Here is an 11,969-nt window from a genome sequence, read left to right on the forward strand (position 1 = left end):
AAGGAATTTGAGCAGAAACAGCTTAATTAAGGCATCAAAATGATGTGGTCTAATGACTTTGCAGAAAAATTTTTTTCAAATGCAACACTGATTTTGAGTTTTTCGTTTACGGGTGGCGTTATATGTTTGAGAAAGCAGTTTTACTCTTTGCTTTTTGATTTTCCCCCTCATAATTAAAAACTTCTCAATAATATTTTCTCTTCATCAATCATATATTTGTTGCCCACGTAACTTTTCTGCAGAAGCCAGTTACATATCGTCTGATTCAGTCGAGCCGTTGATGATCGTCAAAATTCTATCGAGCTACTGTTGGTACATGATTTTTTGTTATATGATATACTCATTCATTGATTCTCGTATAATTATTTTTCTAGAGATAGTTTTATTGATCATCGCTCATTGATACCATAGTGATTTTGATGGTACGATGATGATGTTTTGTTAGTACTTTGGTCGTCGTGATTTTCGTTAATACCGTGGTTATTCAGAGTGATGCCATGATGATATTTTGTTGATTTCATGGTTATTCTTGGTGATACCATGATGTTGTTTCGTTGATACCATGGTTATTCTCAGTGATACCATGATGTTGTTTCGTTGATACCATGGTTATTCTCAGTGATACCATGATGTTGTTTTGTTGATACAATGATTATTCTCAGTGATATCATGATGTTGATTTGTTGATACAATGGTATTCTTGGTAATACCATGATGTTGTTTCGTTGATACCATGGTTATTCTCGCTTATACCATGATGTTGTTTCATTGATGCAATGATTATTCTCATGATACCATGGTTGTTCTCCTTGACCATGATGTTGTTTCGTTGATACAATGATTATTCTATGATGCTTTCCGTTGATACAATTATGATTTATTCATTTTTATTGGTACAATAATGATATTTTGTTAATACTTTGATGATACTCATTGATATCACTACATTGATAAATTTCATTTAATGTAGTATATACACATGTCATTTGCATCACGTAATCACGCATCTTGTACTTTTATGTTCATACTTTATGTACCATATGTTGTCAAAAGAGTGACATCGCGAACCATCTCTTATGGCATTGTGAACATAATTATTTCACTAACAATGCTAATAATTTTCATGACTATGTTTTTTCAGTCTATGATCTATGTAGGATTGATCAAAGAATTGATTTTATGAAGACAAACTTGGTGACAATCAAAGATTTATGAAGACATGTTGGGACTCTTATTTGAGCGGGGGTGTTGAGCTTATATGTGAAGCTACTCAATATATGGCTTCTCTATATATGGCACCCACGTCCCGTCTATATATACATCATCTCATGTGTGTATTCTACACACTTTGGGGTTCTATTTCTGTGTTCTCTCTTTCTCTCTCAACAGTTTCCCTCTTTGGCTATGAGCTTGAGTCAAATACACAGTCCCAACGACAAGAAGGCTCTCTCTCTCTCTCTCTCTCTCTCTCTCTCTCTCTCTCTCTCTCTCTCTCTCTCTCTCTCTCTCTCTCTCTCTCTCTCTCACATACACACACACACACACACACACACACACACACACACACACACACACGCGCGCGCGCGTGCGTGCGCGCGCACACACACATACACATAGAGATAGAGAGAGATGACCAAAGGTAAGGAAACTTTGGGAAAAAAGCATCCATTCACAAGGTAGCAAGATCAATTCGACTCAGGATCATTGGGACTTGTGGAAGCAAAGGCCGGTAAGAGGTGATCAAGACCTCCAAGGGAGTAATGGGCCTGCGTTGAGGTGAGCTAGCCAAGTGCAAAAGGCCGGGGAGAAACCAAAAGATAATGAAAGACTGGCAAGCAAATATCTAGCCTTTACTCTCACACTGTTGGAGCTATATATGGCTCACTCTACTGAACTTGGTCTCACCTATATATTTGTATCTTGTCCTCAATATGAATCACTCTTTGGGAGCGTATATGGTGTGTCTCTTGTCTCGTCTCTCTCTCTTTCTTTCTACATCTCAACATGGTATCAAAGCGGTAACGATCACGCGCCGATTCAATTCATGGTGACAACAGTATGTGTATGCAATTCGCATGTAAGATTTAAAATTGTTACAAATTTTATTTTTGAACGTTGATTCTTGTTAACTGTGGTTGTTTTGTGTTAAGAAGAATATGATTAGTGTTTTGTGTGGCGTTTATTTATAATCAATCTAATCGTTGATTACGTTTTCTTGTTAATGACACCCTGAACTTCATCTCAATTATTCTTTACTGTTCTGCTCAAAATTCTGCACTTTTCATCCAAAACTTGTTCGTCTCCTCGAGCTCTTCGATTTGAGTTCTAGGTTTGCGCCAATCGGATTCGCAGCAGAAAGTTATGCTGTTTTTACTGCAATAGAGCTTGACGCAGCTTTCTTCGTCCTGCTTCTTCTTGAAGCGTCCGCGATTGTTTTTTCTTATTTTGGCGTTAACTTTTTCGAGAAGATTTAGCTTTTTGCTATTCGTATTGTGGCCGTCAATCTTGCGTCTCACGCCACTCTATTTTGAGGACTCGTTTTTATTAACGTCTCCTTTACCCTGCCTTTTTTGGGTGACGTCTCTCACATCTTTGGACGTTCCTTGAGCATCCTTTTTACGTTTATCGTTGACAAAACGCAATACTCATATCTCTCTCATTCTCAATTGCGGCCTTCACCATATATGGTGTGCAGATTCTGTGATCTTATCTTATACGTCTTCTCGCAACAAGATATGGCTATGAATATTCTCGTCAACGGCTTTCCTTCTGGTCAGCGTTCTGTTCCTCCTTTCCAAGGTCAAGGATTTCCAGGCTGGAAAGCAAAGATGTTGTTAATTCTTGAAGGCGATGAACTCTCCGATGTTGTTCTTGGAAATCGTGTTTGTCCGCCTTAGCCTGTTTATACGGATAATGATAACGTGCTTATCACTGAAGGACCTATATTTGAAGATTGGAATGTTGCCTATACGGATTGGCAACGACGTGATAAAGCAGCTCGTCGGTATATTATTTCTGCTCTTACTGATTCCCTTTTGCTTGATATGTATGAACTGCCTACTTCCCATGACGTATGGAAGTATCTTATTTCCAACTTTCAGAAGAAATCTGTTACAGAAATACTTTATTTGAGAGGGTTGCTTAACAAGTTACAATATGAAGTTGGCAGTGCCATGACGGGACATATTAAGTCTTTCAAATCTATTATTAATCAACTTGCTGCTGCCGGTGATCCTATTCCACAAAAGCAACTAATTACACTTCTCCTTGATACAGTGAAGGACTCTTCTTATGATAACATTGTTACTATTCTCTCTAATAAAGATGGTCTTGATTTCGACCAAGCTTGCATGTCTTTAATTGAATACTCTCAACGTCAAGAACGTCGGAATGTTGGTCACGATACAGCTATGATTTCACAAGAGGAGACTGTGTCACAACAGATGGAACGTGCTTTTTATGCTCGAAGGCGTCCATTTCAACGAGGAAACCGCAGAGGTGGCCGTCGTGGTAATATTTTCTCTCGTCTCAAATTTCCTAATAAGCAATGTTCTTACTGCAACAGAAATGGCCATACTCAAGATGATTGTTGGGCACGTCAATATGATGAAGAACACAATATTACCACAAAACAACCACGTTTATCTAGACACTCTTCTTCTTCTTCTTGTGAATATTGTGGACGATCTGATCATCCCACTCATATGTGCTACTGAACATCGAAACAACATTGTACCAGAAGCAAGCTGCGTCCTATGTTCAGTTGCTCCAGACAGAATACTTCATGTACGTGATGGATCACTTTTTATTGTCGATTCTGGTGCTACAGGAAATATGACATATCAGTCTAAGTGGCTCCATAACTATCATCCACTGCCAGTTCAACGTGTTGTTTATCTTGCTGATGATACTACTTGTCAAGTAAACGGTATTGGAGACTTATATCTTGGTACCTTATCTTCTTCCACTCGAATTTTGCGAGGAGTATTACATGTACCAGATCTTCAACGTAATCTTCTTTCAGTTGCTAGACTTGTTGATCTTGGTCTGTTTGTTGGATTTGATTATACCAAATGCCGAATTGAGAAAGATGGACAAACTATAGCCACTTCTCCTCGAAACGGTAATTTGTTTGAACTCTCTCTCAACACGATGCTGTAGCAAATATTCTCACTGCTCTGCTCCAGGTGATCATGATTGCAAAGTATGGCATCACCGTTTTGTTCATGCTGATTTCTCAAAACTCCTTGATCTAGCTTCAACGCCATGATCTTGTTCATGGCATGGATCTTAAAGCCCATCCCCATATGGGAATTTGTGAATTTTGTGCTCTTGGGAAACACAATCATAAACCCTTTCCTCTTTCAAATACAACTCGTTCTCATGACATATTGGATCTTGTTCATACTGATATATGTGGACCTCTACCTTCTTCGAGATCACAATATCGCTACTTCATTACTTTCATTGATGATTTCTCAAGGTATACGACAGTATTTCTACTACTTAGACAAAAATTTGAAGCCTTATCTGTTTTCAAACAATTCCACAAGGCTGCGGAACTTCAAACTGGTCGTCGCCTTAAGAAGCTTCGTAGTGACAATGGAGGCGAATATGTTTCTCGAGAGTTTGTGAGTTACTATGCTGATAGTGGAATTCATCATGAACACACTATTCCATATTCGCCTCAACAGAATGGTGTTGCTGAACGAAAGAATCGAACTATTCTCAATGCTGTAAGATGTATGCTGATTCATTCTGGCTTATCGCGTGTTTTCTGGGCTGAAGCTACTTTGACAGCAACATTTATTCAGAATCATCTTCCTACTACTACACCCTCTGGTAAGATACCCATCACAGCATGGACAGGTGACATTCCTTCTGTATCTCATTTTCGAACCTTTGGATGTATTGCTTATATTCATGTTCCCAAAGAAACAGAAACAAAGCTTGATGCTCCTGGTCTTAAAGTTATTTTTATTGGATATTCTGACACTTCCAAAGGCTACAAATTCTCTGACCCTTCCTCCAAGAAAGTAATTGTGAATCGTGATGCTACTTTTAATGAACAGCTTATGGGAGGCTCATGGTCCATGGATGATTCTGATGATACTAAATCATTGCTTCAGGCTTTTCCATTTCTTTCAGAAGATGAAACTCTTCCTATAGAGCAACTTTCCTCCTCACAACCATCCCATTCCAAATGTTGCCAATGATGATATTGATATTTTTATTGATCTGCCTATTGATTTTGAACATGGCTCATGTCATGTTTATGATGACGATATTGCTGATAATGTTTTTTCTACTTCTAAAGATCCCGTTACTATGGAAGCAGAGTACGATTCTCTTATCTCTAAAGGTACATGGATACTAACTGAATTACCTCCTGGTCGTACAGCTATTAAATGTAAGTGGGTGTATAAAACAAAAGTAAAAGCAGATGGATCTTTTGACAAGTTGAAGGCACGTTTAGTTGCAAAAGGTTACTCCCAAGTAGCTGGTGTTGATTACCAAGAGACTTTTTCACCAGTTGTTCGCATTACAAGTGTTCGAGTTTTATGGGCATTTGCTGTTCAATTTGATTTAGAAGCTCATCAAATGGATGTGCAAACTGCTTTTCTTAATGGTGACTTGGAGAGGAAATTTATATGGAACAACCAGAAGGGTTTGTTATTCCAGGTAAAGAAGACCTTGTTGCTCAACTCCATAAGGCACTATATGGTCTCAAACAAGCTTCGCGAGCGTGGTATACAAAATTTGATCTTTTTCTCACCTCTAAAGGATTCATCTCTTGCTCGTCAGACCCCAACTTATACATAAAACGCCAAGGTAGCAGTTTTGTGATTCTTGCTCTTTATGTGGATGATACCATCCTTGTAATCAATGATTTGGGATTTCTTCAGCAAGTGAAAAAGTTATTGTCTTCTTCATTCGATATGGTGGATCTTGGAGAGATTCACTCTTGTCTTGGCATTCAAATCCAACGAACCGTACAAAAGGTATTTTATTGCTTCGACAGTCAAAGTTTATTGCAGATACTATTCAAAAATTTGGTATGGAACTGCACATTCAGCCAACACACCTTGTCTTGCGAGCTCTACGAAGAATACTTCTGACAATGGCGGTCAACTTGTCACAAATCAACCTTATGCTAACTTGGTTGGATGTCTTCAGTTTGTTGGCATGAACACTCGTCCTGATATTCTGTTTGCTCCTAACTATCTTGGAAAACATCTTGCATGTCCTTGTCTTAAGCATTGGTCTGCTGCAAAGCGTGTATTGAAATACCTGAAAGGCACTACAGATTTTGGTTTAGTCTATCGAAGACAACTCACATCGGATTCTATGCAATCTCTTTCTCTTTTGGGTTACACAGATGCAGACTGGGCAAGCTCACATTTATCTATGGGATCTACTAGTGGAAATTGCTTCTTTATAAACGGTTGTCTTGTTTCTTGGACCAGCAAGAAACAACGTTGTGTTGCAGTTTCTACGACTGAGTCAGAATATGTTGCGGCATCACTTGCAGCTCGTGAGTGGATTTGGCTTCGACAAATGCTGGTTGATATTGGTCACTCTCCTCTTTCTAGCACACCCTTGCGGTGTGACAACCAAAGTGCTATTAGTCTTGCAAAAGACTATGTTCAACATAATAAGTCAAAGCACATTGCTGTCCATTATCATTATGTCAGGTATGAAGTACGCAAGGGAACCATTATGGTTGAACACTGTCCAAGTGACCAGATGATTGCAGACATTTTGACCAAAGGCCTCAATGAGTCACGTTTCATCCTCTTGCGCTCGGAGCTTGGAGTTGCTTCGGCCTCACTCTTTCTAGATTAGCTTCTTTTCTATTGTAATAGCTTTGTACATATGACATTGTAATCTTTTAGGTACCATGCACTATGCACACTCCACATTTGCACCTTGTGATATCTAAGTCACTTGAATATTTGTACATAGATGCACAATTCACTTTCACATCATCACCGCTGGTTCATATTTCACATTGTATAGGGGCTTGGGTTTTTCCCTTGAACTCCCCAAGGTTTTTTCATCCAAAGCTAGAGACCTTTGTTTGAGTGGGGGTGTTGGAGCTATATATGGCTCACTCTACTGAACTTGGTCTCACCTATATATTTGTATCTTGTCCTCAATATGAATCAGTCTTTGGGAGCGTATATGGTGTGTCTGTTGTCTCGTCTCTCTCTCTTTCTCTCTACATCTCAACACACACAGCCTTGCCGGTCCCTATGCAGCTGCTGCAGGCTGTCGCTTTGCTCCATTTACGTTATGGCTAGCTAAAGAGGAGCTCGCTGCAGTATTAATTGGCTTTGTAAAAATAGAAGCCGTATTTTACATCGTAGGGACATAGTCACATGTCTCATATAGAAAAGTGCTAAGACATTTAGAGCAATTAACCTAAGTAAACATTGGGGATTGGGGATGAATGTTTTTGGCCCCTTTTCCAATCAAATTTGAGGATGAGAAAAAACAGTTTTACGAACGTATTAAATACAAAAATTCCTTCAAGGTACATTTAAAGAGGGAAATTTTAAAAAAATATGGGATTTTTTTGTAATTTAACTCTATTTTCTTAGATTTTTCAATTATATTTTCTTCTTCTCACCTCGCTTCAACTGATTGTTTTGATTTCTCAACCAGCCCATGGCTAAGCTGAGGCACACTTTTCTCGAACGCTTTTAAAAAGGAAACTCACTTTTAACCCATACAAAATATCCAAAGCAGATATATTTCTTGTTAAAAATCAATCTTGCAAATCAAGTCATCTTAGCATGTCATTTGCATTCACACAAGATTGGTTGTTAGGGGAGTATTGACCAAAATGTCAACTCAAGTTTCCATCCAAATGTATTAATTATGTTATTGCTTTGCTGACCACCTAGGTGAGATAAGCAGCAATTCTCTTCTTTAAACTCGCCACAATAGAGCAACTTATTTCTCAATAGATTGTTGCATTTTCTTCTAAAGTGATGCTTGAAAGCACACTCACAAGAGGACAAAACAATTGAGGTTTTTGATGGAGTGTTGATCGTCCTCAAAGGTGAATCCAAAGAAGATGGAACAAGAGAGGTTTTTGTGCCCATCCTGAAAGGTGGATCCAAAGAGGAACACAAATTTTCCATTGAATGGATGCATGCGATGCCAATGATACCCTCTTCATTATTCCTTTGTGAAAAAATAGTCTAAAGAAGACAATCTACATCCTGGAATATGGAGGAGGAAGTGGGCATGAATACAGTTCTTACCCCATATTGTGATGCATTCTAATCTAGTTGGGCATGTTTTACAATTATTCTAGAATACTATGGGATTGCATATTGGCAGTGTTGGTAGCATCCAATCTTTGCAATATTTTACATAGGGTTTTGGTTGGTTCTAGAATTTGCTTCTTGATTCTCTAATCCAAGCAAGGTGGTGTGTGCCTATGACTTCATTGTGCATTTGGATGAAGTGACAACATGCCTCTATCAAATCAGTCACATCTTCCTCCCGCAATGCCTCTCGACAATGTGTGCCCTAAACCCCCTCTTTCTTGTTCATGCAAATGAATCAATACTCAAGTATGCATCAAGCCATCTTATCCAATTGGAGTCACATCTCTCTCTCTCTCTCTCTCTCTCTCTCTCTCTCTCTCTCTCTCTCTCTCTCTCTCTCTCTCTCACACACACACACACACACACACACACACACACACACACACACATAGAGTTCTATATTTGGGAGCAAGTTGCTCGGTTTTTGACTCGCTCAGAAATATTTGCTCATTGTTTGGTAAGACTCGGTTGCTCAACCTAGGGGACTACTTTACAGAGTAGTCTCGAGGTCTTTCTACCTCATGTATGATCTTGTAAGGCCATCAACTAGGGTTTTCTCTCTTCAAGTAAGCATTTGGGATTGGTTAATGAAGCACCTTAGATTGTATAAAATGGTCTCATTTAGTAATTCAAGTAAAAGATTAGGGTTTTTAATAGGACAAATGAGAACTTCATATGTGAAATTTAGGCACGAGACTGCACCATATCATCACACATACAAGAGTTTTGAGTTGATCTTGGTTCTTTTTTAGATGGAACCTTTCATGAATAGCATTTTTTCTCCATTTTAGTGTGTCTGCTGCTTTGAATCCTCTATTTTTTACTAAATTTTTCAATGAACTCTCAAGGTCAAAACCCCAGTCCTTTTCTAACCGCACCGCAAACTTTGTAGTACATTTTTGGTGAACCCAACGTGAAATGGGCTAGGGTGATGGAACGGAATCTTAATTGAAGGTCTCAACAAAAAACTTTAAAGTTATAGAGAAACAAAAGCAACAGGGGATGAAACTTGATCCAATTGCAATGCAGATGTTTTAAGCCTCTGTTATGTTTATGTAGCATAAACAAGCTCTTAAAATAAAGAACTTTCTTCGACAAATTTCCTTCAATCAAGGGTGAATAAGTTGGACCAATCTGATGGTAATTATGTAACAAAGTATTTTTGTGGCTATGTGAAGGATATGAAGGTACATTGAGTACCCGTAGTAGAGATAGTATAAAGTTTTTAGCTAGTTGTGATTCTTCAGATCAATGAGCCTATAAAATGGGAATTGGAAATGAGCATGGGGGCTAGATAAGCAAAAATGACAAAGAGACAAGATTATAGTCAAAACTACTCAATCCCCAAGCATTCATTAGAGTTTTAAAAAGGTTATTTTTTGGTACCAAAGAGGGAAAAATCCATCTTAGATGATGTTGTCAACGCAATGCAAGATTTTAAGTTTAACAATTGCAACGTTAAAAGAGAACGATCAAGCCAATCTACAATGCAAACACCTAAAAATAGAGAAGGATTTGTACATAGGTGCATACGGTGTGATGGTACTAACCATGAAAGGAAGGATTGTGAAAGGTTCAAAGATGCTTTGATGAAGGATATTTTTTTCTTTAAAGAGGCAAGACTCACTTAAGTGAGATAGGTAAGCCTTTGGGAAGGAATTTGGCAGAGGAGGGATGAATAAGCTATTTGAGGACATGGCTTCTAGGTCTACATGTCATCTCAATGGTTGAGGCAACCGCCCATGGGTTGAAGGTGGAGCCTATTAAACAAAAAAGAGTGGATAATAATTTGGATAAGATGTATCATCTTACAAGATCCAATATAGAGACAACAACAAATCTCAAAAAAAAATTGGAAGAGAGGATTTTGAATAATTTACTTTGGGTAAGGTGCTTGGCATAGCAAATCAAGAGTTCCATAAAGAAATAATCGAAATTATCAAGAGAAAGCAACAATCTCTTACTGAGTCTATTTGTGTATAGGAATTTGAAATGCATAATGTGTACATGTTTATGGTAAACAAAGCAATGAAAATGTTATTGGATGTTACAAGTCTACAAGAGAAGTAAGCCAAGTTCATTTCTTGGGTTACTAAGATGAATACAATACCACTCATTGGACTTATTACTCTAAGAGTCATTAGACAAGAGCAGCTACCGAGACCCTAGTGAAAGGGGAGACTTAAAAGTGGGAAGGTGCAGGACCTCTGGCTATGAGAGTTAGTGATGAGAGTCATAAACAGTTTAAGAAAAATCGTTTATGTAAAATCACCAACCCCTTTTTTCTAAGGATGATTGCAAATCTAAGAGCGTTTGTGATAGCAAAGTCACAAACCTTCTTTCCTATCGTGCTTGGAATTTTCTTGTTTTTATAGTTGAGATTATGATGGGAGAATCCCCAATTCACATTCAATCTCACTTGAAAAGACCATTTAAAAACACTAAAGTTTCATCCATGAAACCTCAATGCTCATACAAGCACAAATATCAATCAAAACCCAAACCTCTTTCATGGTATCATGTAGCCTTGCCCCCAATTACATAGTCGTAACATCAAACAACTAAAGGGAATGCACGAGCTTCCACCTTCGCGACGATGATTTTTTTATTTCTCAAAGATTTGAGAGCTTCTAAGTTGAAACCCGCACACCATTTTGATAAGGAAAAAACGTAATTCACTCCCTCACAAGCTCAGATTCAAGGTTGCGAAGAGACGAGACTGCATCACACATAGATTGGGAAACCAGGGAAGCTATTGCACAGTAGTCAAAAATTGCAGGATTTTTTTTGTAGGAATCAACCCTCTCTCTCTCTTCCCACGTAATTCCCAGCTGATGTGTAATTTCGTAGGCCATTTTTCCACTTTGGACCGAAACTAGGCTATTTTCAGCTCGTTTTTTACCCAAAAAATACCATTTTTATGCGAAAAATTATAAACAGAGTAAAAAAAAGTCCCTAAATTTATGGGATCAATCACATAAGCATAAAAGGAATAGATATGCATCTTTTTTTCAATATACCATTTTGGGTCACTATCCATGCAATTCTGCACTGCAGTTGTTAGCTGCTATTTTTGGTAGTTTTGACCCTCATCAGTCTTTATAGGCGAGATGAGTGTGCCACCATGAAACATTTGGAATATGTACATTGTCAAACCAGATTAGCAATCTTATCAAGTGGCAAAGCACGCAAAGGCGCCACCTTTAGGGCCAGGATCCCCAGATAGGTATGCACATTATAGCCTAAGTTGCATTTATACGCCCGTATATTATAAAGTGTATGTATATGTCACAGGAACAGAATAATAGAGATAGACAGCAAAACAGAGGAAGAAATCTTTGTATTGATAGTGTTTGATACAACAAAGGAGAAAAATATATGGGCGCACTCTGTTGTACGGAGCTCGAACCTGCCGACCACCCCCGAGCTTCAATTCGCTTGCATGCAGCGTCTCACTCCCACTCGCACTCGCAGAAGAGAGATCAGTGAATGATCCCCAAGACGCACCACCCGTCCTTCTATTCTGATTTTTTTCCTCCAAAAGCATGCGGCCTCTCAAAATAACCTCTTTTCTATTTTTGGTGTTCGGTCGACTCGACTTGCGCGCCAAGTATACCTGCGAGAACA

This window comes from Adiantum capillus-veneris, chromosome 12 (genome assembly GCF_014529385.1).
Source record: "Adiantum capillus-veneris isolate H3 chromosome 12, ASM1452938v2, whole genome shotgun sequence".
In the NCBI taxonomy this organism is placed as follows: domain Eukaryota; kingdom Viridiplantae; phylum Streptophyta; class Polypodiopsida; order Polypodiales; family Pteridaceae; genus Adiantum; species Adiantum capillus-veneris.